General features: G+C 31.2%; 1 long non-coding RNA gene across 3 annotated transcripts in view; it reads right to left on the minus strand.

Moving 5' to 3' along the window:
• Nucleotides 1-1,304: 1,304 nt before the first annotated feature.
• LOC144848567 (uncharacterized) overlaps nucleotides 1,305-18,074 on the minus strand; it is a 99,744-nt gene continuing 82,974 nt past the window's right edge. The window contains exons 2-4 of one of the 3 annotated variants that reach the window (XR_013613871.1): nucleotides 2,769-2,827; nucleotides 2,128-2,268; nucleotides 1,305-1,581 (exon numbers count right to left, since the gene is read on the minus strand). This is a non-coding gene — a long non-coding RNA (uncharacterized LOC144848567). Of the gene's footprint in view, nucleotides 1,582-2,127; nucleotides 2,269-2,487; nucleotides 2,561-2,768; nucleotides 2,893-18,074 lie in introns of those variants that run through there. The other 2 variants (XR_013613872.1, XR_013613870.1) reach the window with 2 other exon arrangements.

Here is an 18,074-nt window from a genome sequence, read left to right on the forward strand (position 1 = left end):
ATAACGTTGAAAAAGTGGTTGAAAATGAAAGTTTGCCTCAACGTAAATGTCAACGTTGAATCAACATAGAAATTATCAACGTTGAATCAACATAGAATTTATCAACGTTGAAACAACGTTAAAATAGGTAACGTTGAAATAACGTTGAAAAAATGGTTGAAAATGAAAGTTTGCCTCAACGTAAATGTCAACGTTGAATCAACATAGAAATTATCAACGTTGAAACAACGTTAAAATAAGTAACGTTGAAATAACATTGAAAAAATGGTTGAAAATGAAAGTTTGCCTCAACTTAAATGTCAACGTTGAATCAACATAGAAATTATCAACGTTGAAACAACGTTAAAATAGGTAACGTTGAAATAACGTTGAAAAAATGGTTGAAAATGAAAGTTTGCCTCAACGTAAATGTCAACGTTGAATCAACATAGAAATTATCAACGTTGAAACAACGTTAAAATAGGTAACGTTGAAATAACGTTGAAAAAATGGTTGAAAATGAAAGTTTGCCTCAACGTAAATGTCAACGTTGAATCAACATAGAAATTATCAACGTTGAAACAACGTTAAAATAAGTAACGTTGAAATAACGTTGAAAAAATGGTTGAAAATGAAAGTTTGCCTCAACAAAAATGTCAACGTTGATTCAACATAGATTATCAACGTTGAAACAACGTAAAAATGTCTACGTTGAAATTATCAATGTTGATTCAATGTTGAAATTATTAACGTTGAAACAACGTAATAATTAAGTTGAAATGAAAATTTGCATCAACGTAAATTTCAACATAGATTTAACGTTGAAATTATCAACGTTGATTCAATGTTGAAATATTAAAGTTAATTCAACATTATCCGCAAACGTTGAAATAACGCTGAAAAACTGTTGAATTAAAGTTTAAATTTAAAAAACTATCAAAACAAAACACATTTTTACCGTTGATTCAAATTAGAAATTATCAACATTATTTTATCATAGCAATGGTTTAGTTAATAGAAGAACAGCTTATAGTAACACAATCAAAATAAATCAAGCTGAAATCTGGCATATTTTCAATGGTAATTGATTTGTTGAATTACTATATCCAATTTGAATCAATGGTTTTAAATTAGTTGGTAGTAAAGTATACTGTTACGTCGCAGAATCCATCAATAGAGACATTTTATAAATACTGTATATCTTACTAATCTTTAATTTCTATAAAAACGTAAAATAACATTTAATCAGGTGTTATCAAATCATCAGGCAAAATCCAAGCAACAATCAAATAATGTACATACTCACTGACAGTTCTCAGGTACCAAAGTTAAGTATAACAAATATACTAATAACAAGTTTGTAATATGTTTGCCAACTAACATGATTGAATAACTATAAATATTGGCTGATTACAGTAAAACACAATAAATACAACACACGTCACAGGTGCCTTGTGCTAATGTTGCAGAAGTCCAAATGAAATGGCAATAACACAATACTGTAATTGCATTGTTCCGATTAGTCAATAAACAGTTGCCTCGATTCCTGTGTTGACATTGTCCTATGCTTTCCAAAAGTGTGGCAATATCATTTTTCCAAACCTGAAACAAATTCAATTAAGTTACTGTAGTTTTAAACAAAAATAATACAGTAAAAAATTAATTGAAAGATTTATTGTCCCCAAAAAACATGAACAATGAAGATTAATACAATCATACTTTGAATACCTTGCCATTTTACAATTTTAACAAAGATATTCACTTGCCGTAGAAAATAAACAAAAACAATAAAGATTTCACTTAACAAAAATACAAAATAAACAGTATATTTAACCAAAAACCATTGTTTGTTTAAATTGTCCCCCTATTCAGGTACAAATGCATTTTTTAAAATCTAATTTTTGGTCAAAGTGAACAACTCTATAGTGACGGCATATTCAACAAAACATTTAAAAAAAAAATTGTTCAGTTCAATTATATCTTTAACACATTGTTCAAAAATGATACTGTACATAAACAGAAATTCAATTCAGAACATCATTTCACACTTACACGTAAAATATGCAATCAATTCAATTTATGTAAATAATATTGCAACACTGTATTAATATTTATTCAATATTAAAGTTAAGAACTATAAATACCAACCTTTTGTATATAAAAATATTGATCATCCATTAGATTTTTCTCGTTTGATTCACATAGAAAAGATTATACATGTACATGTACTTCATTATTTTGTACTCTAGCTAGGCATAGGCCTCTAAGGGCCTTAGCTAGGCCTACAATCTGAAATAAAGAAAGCGAGTGAGTTTAACAAATAGCCGTCCTAGGCTAGCATGTGTTTGTATACTACTGTATTAATACTAATAATAGCATTAGCAGCTACTGTAGACAGCCTAGCAAAAAGCTAGCTAGGCCAACTAATTATATATTATAATCAAATGTTATATTTATGTATACTTTTGGATAAATAAAGAAAGAATTGAACTATGGCCTAATACATACCATTTTATAACCATAATAAGTACAGTACTGTAGTTATCCTTGGCAAGGCAAATGTTTGCCCTTGACAGGCATGATACTAAATGCTTCCACTACTGTAGGCCTAGTGATGGAATTCAGTTCATCAGTTTGGCAGCCTGCCTAGCCTACTTAGGCTACTACCTATAGCCTAGCTATGCATGTGTGGCCTACTAGACTAGAGGCTAGCTATTGATAAGGGTAAAATAGTCAAGCTCTAAGCTTATAAATTAGTAGATTACAAATAAAAAAGATTGTTTTCCTACCTGAAAACATACTTATTTGACAATTTCAATGATGAGCCTTTTTTTTCTACACACCACTACTAGGCCTATAGGCCTAGCCTACGTCGAAGTAACTGAAATTACTGACACCAGTTTCAAAATTTGATCAAAACGAAACTAACCAATGACATTGACAAGCTCTTATCTTATGAAATTTGATCTTGCATGAAAGGATCATTCAATTTTCAACACAACTTCTAGCTAGAACATTTTTGTATTAATTATTATACAGAGACAATAATATTTGCCAATCTAAAATTCCTAAATAACCAATAATCAAGCTACATCATACATTTATTGTTTTACAATAAAGGAGGATAAAAAAAACGCCAACTGAAATCTAATGTTAATTTAACGTTGAAACATCAATGGCAACGCACTTAAACACATATTATTTAATATTAACGTTAAAAACATGTCATTTTAACCAAAGTATTAAATAGAATTTAACTTTAATTTAACGTTTAATTAACATTGAAAAACAAAAATAATAATTGTTTGAAAAAACAACATAATTTCAACAGTTTTCAACGTTGAAAACATGTCATTTGAAAATGACAACTGGATTTTAACATTAAAATAACGTTGGATCAACATTGATAAATTAACGTAAATTACTAGTTAGAAAGACAATTTTATTTTAACGTTGGATGAACATTGATAAATTAACGTAAATTACTAGTTAGAAATACAATGTTATTTCAACGTTGGATCAACATTGATACATTAACGTAAATTACTAGTTAGAAAGACAATGTTATTTCAACGTTGGATCAACATTGATAAAATAACGTAAATTTCTAGTTAAAAATACAATGTTATTTCAACGTTGTTGGATCAACATTGATAAATTAACCTAAATTTCTAGTTAAAAATACAATGTTATTTCAACGTTGGATCAACATTAATAAATTAACGTAAATTTCTAGTTAAAAATACAATGTTATTTCAACGTTGGATCAACATTGATAAATTAACGTAAATTACTAGTTAAAAATACAAGGTTATTTCAACGTTGTATCAACATTGATAAAATAACGTAAATTTCTAGTTAAAAATACAATGTTATTTCAACGTTGGATGATCAACATTGATAAATTAACGTAAATTACTAGTTAGAAAGACAATGTTATTTCAACGTTAGATCAACATTGATACATTAACGTAAATTACTAGTTAGAAAGACAATGTTATTTCAACGTTGGATCAACATTTATAAATTAACGTAAATTTCTAGTTAAAAATACAATGTTATTTCAACGTTGGATCAACATTGATAAATTAACGCAAATTTCTAGTTAAAAATACAATGTTGGATCAACATTGATAAATTAACGTAAATTACTAGTTAGAAAGACAATGTTATTTCAACGTTAAATCAACATTGATAAATTAACGTAAATTACTAGTTGAAAATACAATGTTATTTCAACGTTGTATCAACATTGATAAATTAACGTAAATTACTAGTTAAAAATACAATGTTATTTCAACGTTGGATCAACATTGATAAATTAACGTAAATTACTAGTTAGAAAGACAATGTTATTTAAACGTTGGATCAACATTGATAAAACAACGTAAATTTCTAGTTAAAAATACAATGTTATTTCAACGTTGGATCAACATTGATAAATTAACGTAAATTTCTAGTTAAAAATACAATGTTATTTCAACGTTGGATCAACATTAATAAATTAACGTATATTTCTAGTTAAAAATACAATGTTATTTCAACGTTGGATCAACATTGATAAATTAACGTAAATTACTAGTTAAAAATACAATGTTATTTCAACGTTGTATCAACATTGATAAATTAACGTAAATTACTAGTTAGAAAGACAATGTTATTTCAACGTTAGATCAACATTGATACATTAACGTAAATTACTAGTTAAAAATACAATGTTATTTCAACGTTGGATCAACATTTATAAATTAACGTAAATTTCTAGTTAAAAATACAATGTTATTTCAACGTTGGATCAACATTGATAAATTAACGTAAATTTCTAGTTAAAAATACAATGTTATTTCAACGTTGGATCAACATTGATAAATTAACGTAAATTACAAGTTAGAAAGACAATGTTATTTCAACGTTAAATCAACATTGATAAATTAACGTAAATTACTAGTTAAAAATACAATGTTATTTCAACGTTGTATCAACATTGATAAATTAACGTAAATTACTAGTTAAAAATACAATGTTATTTCAACGTTGGATCAACATTGATAAATTAACGTAAATTACTAGTTAGAAAGACAATGTTATTTAAACGTTGGATCAACATTAATAAATTAACGTAAATTTCTAGTTAAAAATACAATGTTATTTCAACGTTGGATCAACATTGATAAATTAACGTAAATTACTAGTTAGAAAGACAATGTTATTTCAACGTTGGATCAACATTGATAAATTAACGTAAATTACTAGTTAAAAATACAATGTTATTTCAACGTTGGATCAACATTGATAAATTAACGTAAATTACTAGTTAAAAATACAATGTTATTTCAACGTTGGATCAACATTGATAAATTAACGTAAATTACTAGTTAGAAATACAATGTTATTTTAACGTTGGATCAACATTGATAAATTAACGTAAATTTCTTGTTAAGAATACAATGTTATTTCAACGTTGGATCAACATTGATAAATTAACGTAAATTTCTAGTTGAAAATACAATGTTATTTCAACATTGGATCAACATTGATAAATTAATGTAAATTTCTAGTTAAAAATACAATGTGATTTTAACGTTGGATCAACATTGATAAATTAACGTAAATTACTAGTTAGAAAGACAATGTTATTTCAACGTTGGATCAACATTGATAAATTAACTTAAATTACTAGTTAGAAGGACAATGTTATTTCAACGTTGGATCAACATTGATAATAAAACGTAAATTTCTAGTTAAAAATACAATGTTATTTCAACGTTGGATCAACATTGGTAAATTAACGTAAATTTCTAGTTAAAAATACAATGTTATTTCAACGTTGGATCAACATTGATAAATTAACGTAAATTACTAGTTAAAATACAATGTTATTTTAACGTTGTATCAACATTGATAAAATAACGTAAATTTCTAGTTAAAAATACAATGTTATTTCAACGTTGGATCAACATTTATAAATTAACGTAAAACATTTGTTAGAAAGACGATGTTATTTCAACGTTGAATCAACATTTATAAATTAACGTAAATTACTAGTTAAAAAGACAATGTTATTTCAACGTTTGATTAACATTGATAAATGAACATAAACATTTTATTGAAAAGAAAATGTTATTTCAACGTTGATTCAATGTTTATTAATAAACGTTAAAAAAATAGTTAGGGAAAAAATGTTATTTCAACGTTGATTCAACGTTTGAAATACGCTGACAACATGATTTCAACAAATCAACTATATTTCAACGTTGATTCAACGTTGAAATTATGTTCTGTGCCCACTGGGTTATGTGATAGGAATCGTGCAAAACATTTCGTTTCTCTTAGGCCTATGCGAATTTATTTCCTTAACTTTTCTTTTATCCGATTTCATAAAAAAACAAATATTACAAAACATGGGCAGGGTGTAAAAGGATTCAGGGGAGGGGTGTGAGGATAGCCTCTCCCTAAATTTTGTAGTTTTTGGGAGTTCAGAAATAATATTAAAACCTCTGCCAGCTTGTTGTAACGGAAGTGCGTCATAGGCGTTGCATTGAAGCCTGTACAATACATTGGTCACTACAGGTTGTTTTTTTCGAACGAAATTCTGAAAATGTTTACAAATAAAAAAGAAAATTTGGGAAAAGAAGACGTGCAATTGTACCATTAAATAGAACTGTTAAACATGACTCCATTTGAACTACTGAAAGGTATGTGATACATGATTAATCAATCAAAAAGGTAAGAATATACCCGAGTGTGATTAGTGAATTCTTTTTTTTTTTCAGATTATCAACATGGCAGCAAAAAGTAAGTCAGAAATTGATTTGGATGATGATATTAATATCTTGGATTGCTCAGTATGTGCTGGGCAACTTAAGGAACCAAAATGTCTCAACTGCGCTCATAGCTTTTGCAAAGACTGTATAAAGAAATTGGTAGAAGAAATGGAAACGGTAAAATGTCCTCTTTGTAAGAAATGCTATAAAGTTCCTGAAGCTGGCATCGATGGCCTACCCTCAAACTATTATCTCAATTATTTGTTGGAAATCGTAGAAGAAGTTGAAAAGAGAAAAGAGATGGTTTGCAGTGTTTGTGAAAAAGAACAGACAGAATATTATTGCGCCAATTGTAGACAATTCTTGTGTTCTTCCTGTAATAATTACCATTCGAAGATACGAGAATTGGAAAGTCACAATGTCTATTTGAAGGAGAAAATTGAGTCCATGAATCCGCATCAGCTAGGCCTCCTGCACACAAGCCGCTGTCGCCAACACAAGGAAGAGTTGACATTTTTCTGTGGAGATTGCGATACTCCAATCTGCAGAGATTGTATTTTTGATCACAATATGCACACTACGTACACTATTGCAGAACCTTTCGACGAATTTAAAGAAATGGCAGAGGTTTTGACCAAAGATGCAAATGATTGCAGAAACAAGGTTGAAGAGAGCCTGACAAAAGTTCTTGATAATATTACACAGTTAGATGAACGCAGAGATTCGTCCGTAAAAGAGATCATAAGCCGCACTGAATCACTGATCCAAAGTATCAGGGAAAAGCAACAGAAACTATGTACAGAAGTCTATGACCTATATGACGAAAAAACAAAAGTTAATGAAAAACAAGCGAATGAACTGAAGGAAATCCTGGCTGATTTTGATACAAAATTGAAATCGCTAAATCGTATATTAAAAACTGAAAAAGCGATTGCTGTGAAATCTAAACAAATGGAAATGGACAATTTGATAAATTGCATCGCTGATGTACCACAATTAAATCCCGTTGATAATGGTGAAATCAATTTTTTTGAAACAAACCTGATAGCTTCAGAAGAAAATTTTGTTGGGAGTGTTGTTACAAAAAGTCTAGCTGATTGTTGGGAAGTCAAAAGAGGAATGGAACTCGGACGAACAATATATGCATATGTGAATAAAATTGATAGTTTGGCACCTGATATTACTATAGACCAAGTTGAGGCAACATTGACATGGGTACCATTATTTAAGAAGAAAGAAGAAAATATAATTGTAAATGTTGAAAAAAAGTCACCAAATTGTTTTACCCTGACTGCCGTATGTTGTAGTTATATTTGTTTTGGAAAATATGAGTTAACCGTCTACATCGACGGAAACCCATTAAACAGTTCATTAATGTTTAGAAGATGAAAGGTTGGATTGTTGAATGCACAGTCTCTGATCTGGACTGGGGTGTACGCCAGCTAATCTAGACGTGGGTCCAGTCGTCGGGTCCAGACGTCGGATAAATGATTTTTTCCATTATTGAAAACAGGTGGAATCGTCTTAGTCTCCTGGTTATAAGCAACGTCTTATATAAGTCAAAGATGCTCTCCAGGTGGAGTGCCATCCTGAGATGAGTAGTAGTAGTAATTACTACAGTTTTGTTTATTTTTAATTAATTTATATGTAATTTTACCTTCTATGGACCAGAGATTCCGAAATAAAAGACTGAATTGAATGAATAGATCTGAAAAAAGGACTATTTATTTGTAGATGATTTTAAAACAGTTTTTCCGATAGAAGTACTATAAGATGTTACAATATGAAATATATATGTTATGGGAGTAGAGTATGACGCGTAGATATATTTATTTGGATAAACAATTTTAAATTAGTAATTTAGGCTACTTATATTACAAAGGTGTATCCGTTAAATACAGAATAAACAGGAACATTGCTACAAGTCTACTATTTCACTTTATTTACAACAATGTAGATTTTAAATAATTTTTGAAATTGAAAATATGGTAGAAAAACATCTAGGTCACTTGGGTCATAGATTTCAGTAAATGCGACTCATTTTATGTATCTTTTACAAAAACTAAGAAAGCGCTCAGTGACTTTGGGGTTGGGTCAACCGGCTCAGCTACAGTGATTAAGTTCACTTAGGTTGACCCTGGTCTCCCCAATTTCAGTTTTTTTTGTTTTGTATATACTTAAATAGACCAAATAAATAATGAAATGAAAAGTACTAGGCAACACAGAGGGCGCATGTTGATATTTCGGCCCATGTAAAAGGAATACAAATTTTTCTTTTTTTTTATTTGTGAAGTTATTAATGAACCGATTTTTAATAGGCATGTTCTGTAAGTAGGCCTATTTACACCGAAACATTCAGAATGATAACTTGACGATTGCAGGCGCTATCATGCTAACAAACAAAGCATATCCTACATTTTCAGTATTGTAAATTGTGTACGAGTTTCCCCCAAAATCTGTATTGTCTTTTTTTTTATAGTCGACCAGTCGGCGTTTCGATTTTTGTCTTAATTAAAAGCTCAATTGTTATACATATGAAACGCCACATCTGCCAAAATAGTTATCTTTTTGCTAATATTAATTCGAATAACGGTCTAGAACATAGACTTGTATAACACAAATGCAGTCTCTTCAACGTGAGCATTTTTTCCATATGTCGATTAAAATTCCAAAGGAATTATTAGTTAAGGTTTACAAGAAAAAAAAAGATTGTGATTTGTTTATTGAGAGTGTGATTGTATCAAACTAGTTTGACAAAAAAAAAGTGATATGCCCAAATATTGTAGTGATATGCTTAAATATGGTAGTGATATGACATCATCATGTCCATATATGGGCACATCACATAAAGTGTAGACAGTGTAGAACCCTAGTTGAGGAACTTCAGCAAACTACAGAAAGTGCAGATATCTCTACAATAACCAACTTTAGTTTCAAACACGAAATTTGTATTACAATATTCTTCATATCTATCATGAATGATGCAACGAAATAGGATTGTTTTAGAACACATGTGCTGTATACAAATACTGAATTTTGATTTGTTAAATGAGGAGAATACTTCATTAGTTGAAAATTGGTCTATGTTTTATATATTGTTGTTACCTGATTGAATGATTGTGTGTTAAAATGAATACAATAGAATACATTAATGATTAACATGCACTAACTCTGTAATCTACAAATAGCAGTATACATTGGGTTTACATAGGACAAAGTTCAGTACGGTACACTCCCCAAACACCACCCAGAATTGATTCGTAAACAGGGTGACCGAAAGCTGCGGTTGGCTTTTCTACCAACCCTCCCGTCAGTCTATAATTATCAAGCAAAATTCTACAACTTCTATTTTATACATTTGTAAGGGGTAAGTGATCTTAATTTTGTTTAACACTTGCAAGAAGCAATAATCAACGTATGTTGAATAGTTGTAATATTCTTGTTGCTTGTGTTTGCAAACATATGCTCCATAACCCAAAAAATGTATTGTGGATGGAGAAGTATCCTATATATTTAAGCTTATCGTTTGCGAATTTTCTTTTTTCTTTTTCTGTTTGTACATTTTTTGATATGGATTAAATTTTAGAAATAAAAGAACTTGAATCGAATTGTTGAAAGGCAAATCATGATCGTGAAATTGGACTGTTTCTGCCAATACATTAGTTCATGTTTCCAAAACACTCTCGAAGAGTGTAAGGCCGGCTCAGGTTAGTTATACACTTCTATGACGCAATAAGTGATGGATTACTCGAGCTCTCGCTTGTTATTGGTCAAGACTAAACCAACTCTTTTTTGTGCCCATAGGATACGGCTTACAATCATAAATTAACTAATAATTTTCCTTATTATTCTTATTAAACATTTTTGGAAATAATCCGTTATTTTCTATTCCAGAAAATACTAAAGATGGCCGAAAGCCAAATAAGCACACTGTTGGAATGTCCGATGTGTCTTGGACGATTTCAAGAACCAAAGGTCTTAAAGTGCGCTCATAGCTTCTGCAAAGGTTGTCTTAAAAAATGGATGCAAGAAAAAAGAGGAAAACTGACGTGCCCAGTGTGCGTTCAACGGCACCCAGTTACAGAAGCTGGTATTGACAACCTACCACCAAACGTCATGGCTAATGGTTTATTGGAAATTGTCGAAAAGACAGATAGTGTTGCTGAACCATTGCATGAATTTCGAGGGTTTTCGGACAGATTGAGGAAAGATACGATTGATTATAGAAAAAAGGTGGAGAATAGCCTGGTTAAGGTTCGCCAAAATGCTGCACATTTAGATCAACAGAAAGAAGCCTGTGTGAAAGACATCCATGACTGCACGGAATCACTCATTGAAAGTCTCCGAGCAAAGGAACAGGAGTTGTGTAAAGAAGTCGCTGAGTTACATGTTGACAAAATAAGAGTTAATAAAAAACAAACAGACAAACTTGAAGAAATTATGACTAATCTGGATAGACAGTTACATGTTCTTGATCGGAAGGTAAACAGTGATGACGTCCCTGCAATGCGATCCAGAGACAGAGCAACTGATTCTTTGAGGAGTCAAATAAACGATTTATCTGAACTAGAACCAGTTGATAATAAAGCCAATGATGAAATTCATTTCTTTAGCAGCAAAGATCAGTCATCACGAATAGATATTGGAACTGTAGTTGCTAAAGGACTAACTGACTGTTGGAAAATCGAAAGGGTAATATCAGTTGCCGAGAAGATATATGCTCATGTGAATAAAATTGATAGTCTATCACCTGATATCGGAATAGATCAAATACACGCAAGAATGACATATAAGAATGATAACTTAACTGTTAATATTAAAAAACATAACTCTGAAAGATTTACATTGACGGTAAAATGTAAGCATTTTTGGCTAGGTAAATACGAGCTACATGTTTACATCGACGATAAACCAATAACAAATTCACCCAAAAAATTTAGGAGATAGGTTCAGTTTGATTTTAAAAACAGAATGAAAAATAATTTAAAATTATAAGAATGTTTTCGTAGCAAGTTGTTATGAGTCTGGGCCATAGAGTAGGCCTAGCTCCATTTGTATTTACCTGGTACTCATTATTTGTTTCCTGTTAGGTTAAGGCAGAAACTGTATAGGGCGTGCATATATCATGAATATTCATGATGCATGCCTTCATACGTACGTATATAATCACAATTGATTCTAAGGTTATGTGTGAGTTTTAATTAATTCATTATGTACATTGTTGGATGTCAAAAAATAAATATTTCAGAAACATTTTAAGCAACACATTACAGTATAACGTTTTTATTTGTTTTTGTTTGAAGAGAGCCTGACAAAAGTTATAGATAGAATTGAATGAATAGATCTGGAAAAAGGACTATTAATTTTGATTTTAAAACAGTTTTATTTTTAAATTGGGAATTTTTCCAATAGAAGTACTATAAGATGTTACAATATGAAATATATATATATAGTAGACTATGACACAGATAGATATATTTATTTGGATAAACAATTTTAAATTAGTAATTTAGGCTACTTATATTACAAAGGTGTATCCGTTAAATACAGAATAAACAGAAACATTGCTACAAGTCTACTCTTTCTATTATGTCGTTTTATCTTGTATATAAATACATTGTATAATCCGGGTTCTAAAATGAAAACAAATAAATGAATATGAAAAACTCACAAAGGGATTGTTCTTTCTGTGTAAAATATTTTTAAACGAGATAGATGATAATGATGATCATTGTCAAGTGTATAGAAAAATATAAGAAAATTAATGAAAAAAGGAGGTAATACGGAATTCATAAATGTAAAAATGTTACTGATGAATTGTAACGGCATTTGGAACTTACAAAAATGTCTTAAATAATATGATAAAAAGGATTGTGATTTGTTAGTTGAGAGTGTGATTGTATCAATTAAAGTAGGCCTAATGTTTTTGTGACCATAAATAATACTTGAGTAGAAGATTATTGATTACGTTAAAAATAAAAGGTGACCAGGATGTAGCCTACCCTCTTTGCAATTGCCTTGAAACACCAAGCAGCCTACATCTGGCCGATTGGATGAACATAGTAATTTTCTTTGGCCGCGTTGTCTATAGGCCTACTGAAACTTTATTTGCAACTCGACCAAATTCTGATTTTATGCAAAACAGTTTTCCAAAGTTCTGTCTACGCTATCAAACTAGTTTGACAAAAAAAGTGATATGCCCAAATATTGTAGTGATATGCTTAAATATGGTAGTGATATGACATCATTATGTCCATATATGGGCACATCACATAAAGTGTAGACACTTCAGCAAACTACAGAAAGTGCAGAGATCTCTACACTAACAAACTTTAGTTTCAAACTCGACATTTGTATTACAATTCTTCCTATTCTATTCCGAATGATGCAACGAAACAGGAATGTACCGTATACAAATACTGAATGCTGATTTGTTAAATGAGGAGAATACTTCATTAGTTGAAGAGTATTAATTCATAAAAAATATTATCTTCATTCTACCAAGCAGAACGTTTGTAGTCTAACTCAAAATTGAGGATAGTAAAATAGGCCTATGTTTTATATATCATTGAAACTGATTATGAATATATGTTGAAATGAATACAATAGAATACATTAATGATTAACCAAGTCTAACCCTAACCCCAACGGGTTTTTTTCTGTAATCTACACATAGCATTATACATTGCCTTTACATAGGACAACGTTCAGTACGTTACACTCCCCAACACCACCACGAGGTTTTAAAACAGAATTGATATTCTACCAACCCTCCTTTAACCTAATATCAAGCAACATTGTACAACTTCTATACCTTTCAAGATAAAGAGTAAGTGTGCCTAATTTATATCTGTTTAACACTCAATCGCAAATTTATGAAATGCTCTACCAATTTTAAATGTTGTCTCTTTAGATCTTATTATATTAATATGTATTGTGCAGCCCTTTGGTGTAACTATCGTATGAAGATCTCTTAATGTATGCTACAATAATGCTCTGCGCCGTATACTAATGTCTCTAGAAGTAGTAGTGCCAGTGCAATGTTTATTGAACATGGTGTCTCTTCCTTTAATGAGTACATGCGAAAATCTACCTATGGTTTCATGCAACGTATGTTGAATAGTGGTAATATCCTTGTTGCTTGTGTTTGCAAACATGCTCCATAACTCAAAAATGTATTGTGGATGGAGAAGTATCCTATATATTTAAGCTTATCGTTTGCGAAGTTTATTAATATGGATGATATTTCCGAAATAAATAGAAATTGAATTGAATTGACTTGCAAAAGCAAGCCATGATCGGAAAATAGGACTGTGTCTATCTACATACATTGTTTAACAATAAAAACACTCTCGAAGAGTGTCGATTAGGCCGGCTTACGAAAATGGTTATACACTTAAAGCTTGTTTCACATTTCTAGGACGCAACAAGTGATGGGTTATCCGAGCTGTCGCTTGCCATTGCTCAAGCTTACAAACATAACTAAATATGGCCTAATTCTTCAACATTTTTCTATTCCAGAAAACACCAAAGATGGCCGATAGCAAACTAAGCAAACTGTTGGAATGTCCACTGTGTCTTGAACAACTTCAAGAACCAAAGGTCTTTATGTGCGGTCATAGCTTCTGCAAAGGTTGTCTTAAAAATTGGATACAAGAACAGGGAAGAAACCTAACGTGCCCACGGTGCTATCAAAGACACCCAGTTACAGAGGCTGTTATTGACAGCCTACCATCAAACTTCATGGCTAATGGTTTATTGGCAATTGTCGAAAATGAAGGAAGTACAGGTAGTGCTGCTGAACCATTGCATGGATTTCGAGGGATTTCAGACAGATTAGAGAAAGATATGATTGATTATGGAAAAAAGGTGGAGAATAGCCTAACTAAGGTTCGTGAAAATGCTGCAGATCAACAGAAAGCTTCCTGTATGAAAGACATCCACGACTGTACTGAGTCACTCATCGAAAGTATCAAAGCCAGAGAACAGGAGTTGTGTAAAGAGTTACATGTTGACAAAATAAGAGTTAACAAAAAACAAACAGACAAACCTAAAGCAATTGTGACCAATCTGGATAAACAGTTACAGGCACCGTTACAGGTGGCTAGTCTTGATCGGAAGGTAAACAGTGATGACGTCACTGCAAGGCGATCCAGAGACAGAGCAACTAATGCTTTGAGATGTCAAGAACGTTCAATGTCAGAACTAGAACCAGAGGATAACGCCAATGATGAAAGTCATTCCTTTAACAGCAGATGTCAATCATCACGAATAGATAGTGGAACTGTAGCCTACAATGTAGGCCTATTTTCTAAGCGACTAACTGACTGTTGGAAAATCCAAATGGTAATATCAATTGCCGAGAGAGTATATGCTCAGGTGAATAAAATTGATAGTCTATCACCTGATATCGAATTAGACCGAATACACGCAAGAATGATATATGATAATGACAACTTAACTTTAAATATTGAAAAACATAACTCCAACAGATTTAAATTGACGGCACAATGTAAGAAATTTTGGCTAGGTAAATACGAGCTACATGTTTACATTGACGATAGACCAATAACAAATTCACCCAAAACATTTAGGAGATGAGTTGATTTTTAAAACAGAAGGAAAAATAATGTAAAATTGTAACGTTTTCTTAAGTTTTTATGAGCCTGTTAACCATGCCATAGAGTAGACCTAGCTACCTATACCGTATTTACCCGGTGCAGCTTAGGTGGTGACTTTCATTGTCTGCCAATCATTAATCAATCCCTTTTTACCCCGCGTGGTGAATTAGTGTGGTTATAGACGGCGATTCATATTTTGTACAAATAATATTTTGGCACAATTTGCGTGTTACACTACCTGAATTCCATGTCGGACTCAATAACTATGTTATCTACATTGCTACATTAAGTAAATTGAAAAAGGGGGTGGGGAAGGGGGTTGGTGGGTTTTCGTAATAAGCTGTGTTTATCAGTTGATTTTATTTAATACACTTTTACTATATTTTGTTTTGTATTCATTTGTGTAAAGTAAAGATCTACTGTATGTATCGATGTAAATTGGGGGTGGGGGTATAGGACAGGGGTTGATAGTTGCTTTTGCCTTTTTACTTTTCTGTTAATTGTTATATTTTATATTGTTATTGTGAAGGATGCACCTTTGTGCTAAGTGTGCCACCGATCTAAAGGTGTAATTCAAAATAAATAAATAAATAAATAAACTACCAGTCTTGGAGTAGTTGAAGGCCTGGTGGTGGCGCTATGTAAAAATAGATAATAACTTTGTTTGTTTTTCGTTTCCAGAATGAAAGGTTATTTAGATAAAGCATGGAGGTATAAAAATAGACCTCCATGGATAAAGTATTCTGTATAAGTATTAGAGAGGTTTCGCAATCTTACGAATACGATAACGAAAACGGATACGTCACGCACACATATTCGTTTTCGTAAGCCATAAAAAAATCTGGTTCGCATGGCAACGAAATATTGAGGCGCGTCCAAAATATGACTGCGGTAAATTTGAGCGAAGCGCAGGTACGTGTTGCTTGGTGCCGTAACATCAAAGCGAGTGATGACTTTAAAAAGTGCTATTTATCAAAATTGACTTGGCATTTTAGTAAATTACTTTAGTAAATTACTTTCAATAAATCTATAATTATATTATAATCATGAATCATTCCTGATTCAAATGCAAAATGTGCAAAATAGATCAAAAACTATACTCGTTTTGTAGTTACGAATATGACTGGTGATATTCGTCAACACGAATACGCTTTACGAATATGAAATGGGGATCAGCTCAAAAGTTTCACAAATGTATGACGTATCCGTTTTCGTTATCGTATTCGTAAGGTTGCGAAACCTCCCTATTATCACAGGAAATTAAACTTAAATTTAATAATGAAATATGAAAAAATTGTATTGCATCATTAACAATAAATTAGCCTACTTTAGTACTGTACTCTCAACATGCGGATATAAAAATCTGTTCTTTGTAAAATTGTTTTATTAAACCATACAATCATTAAAAATACCTATAGGCCTAGTCTGTGTAAATATTATTTTATTAATTATGAATAAGGCTTGCAATTATGTATTAATATACATATTATTTGTTTGTTCACGGAGTAAAGAATATTACTATTATTAAAATTACTCCATTACATTTTCTAAGTTTGGATAGGCTAACAGCAGCATTTCATCCACTGGCAGAACTGTATGAACCCCCTCAATTGTTTACGGCTAGTAGTAGACTTCCATGCAGTCGTAAAGTAGGCCTTGACGTAAAAGTTGAAAAGTCGACCGTACTGTATATCGAGGTATGCCTTCTGGAGTGCAAGACTGAGCGCGTAAAACTGTCTTCACAGACGTAAGTCTGATATCGAATATTAAAGATGTATTGTCCCTAAAAAATGAATATTAATAAAATCTGACTTAGAATAAGCCATTTTGTAGTTTTAATAACGTTTTAATCACTTCCGTAGAAAAAAAATGTTTTCACTTATAAAAAAACAAAATCGGTTACATTCAACCAAAAACCTGGTGGCCGCCAATTTTTGCTTTAAATTAGTTTTTCACGTAATTTTTTTTTTCAATCCAACTATTATGGGACAAACAAAAGCAATTCAGCGGACAATATATCTTTAAAATATTCATAAAAGAAAAGTGTAATCTGAGCATGAATTTAAAAAAAGATGTTAATTATGGAATTATGCACCTTGAGAAAATTAAGATCGAGTTGGAACTGAGAATGACGGCTCTCCTCCAATGGTCTTTTATTTATCATTTATTTTCATCATCCACAATTAATTAGGCTTGATAATGTATATACGTGATTAAAAATAATAATGTGGGCTGATTATTGATTTTAAAAAGTAATTGACTACGATAAACAGCTAACACTGCACCACACAGTCAATATTTCGTCATACAATGACGTCATAAAATGTAAATCTGTTCTCTTCAATTCTCAGCTCCCTCTGTATCTGTCCAACTACAGTACTGATGTATAAAATATTATTACACAATTCTTGCACCCGCTGAAGAAATGTTTTTCCCATTGATATGATGCTGTCCACAGCCTGGCCTAGGCCTATAGAAAATATTTGTTTTATCTGCTTTTAATCAATAACTGGTTTGGTATTTTTAGGTCTTGTTGCGATACACCGCTCTACTATTTATAAGGTAAACAGAGAATAATGAACATTTATTATTCAATAAGTGTTTACAACAAATAATATGATAATAATAATATTATGCATACATTTTAATATAAATGGTTGGTACAAGATTCAGTGTAATATAGATTAGTAAATCAATGTTTATGATGTAG

Source organism: Antedon bifida, chromosome 7 (genome assembly GCF_963402885.1).
Source record: "Antedon bifida chromosome 7, ecAntBifi1.1, whole genome shotgun sequence".
Taxonomy (NCBI): domain Eukaryota; kingdom Metazoa; phylum Echinodermata; class Crinoidea; order Comatulida; family Antedonidae; genus Antedon; species Antedon bifida.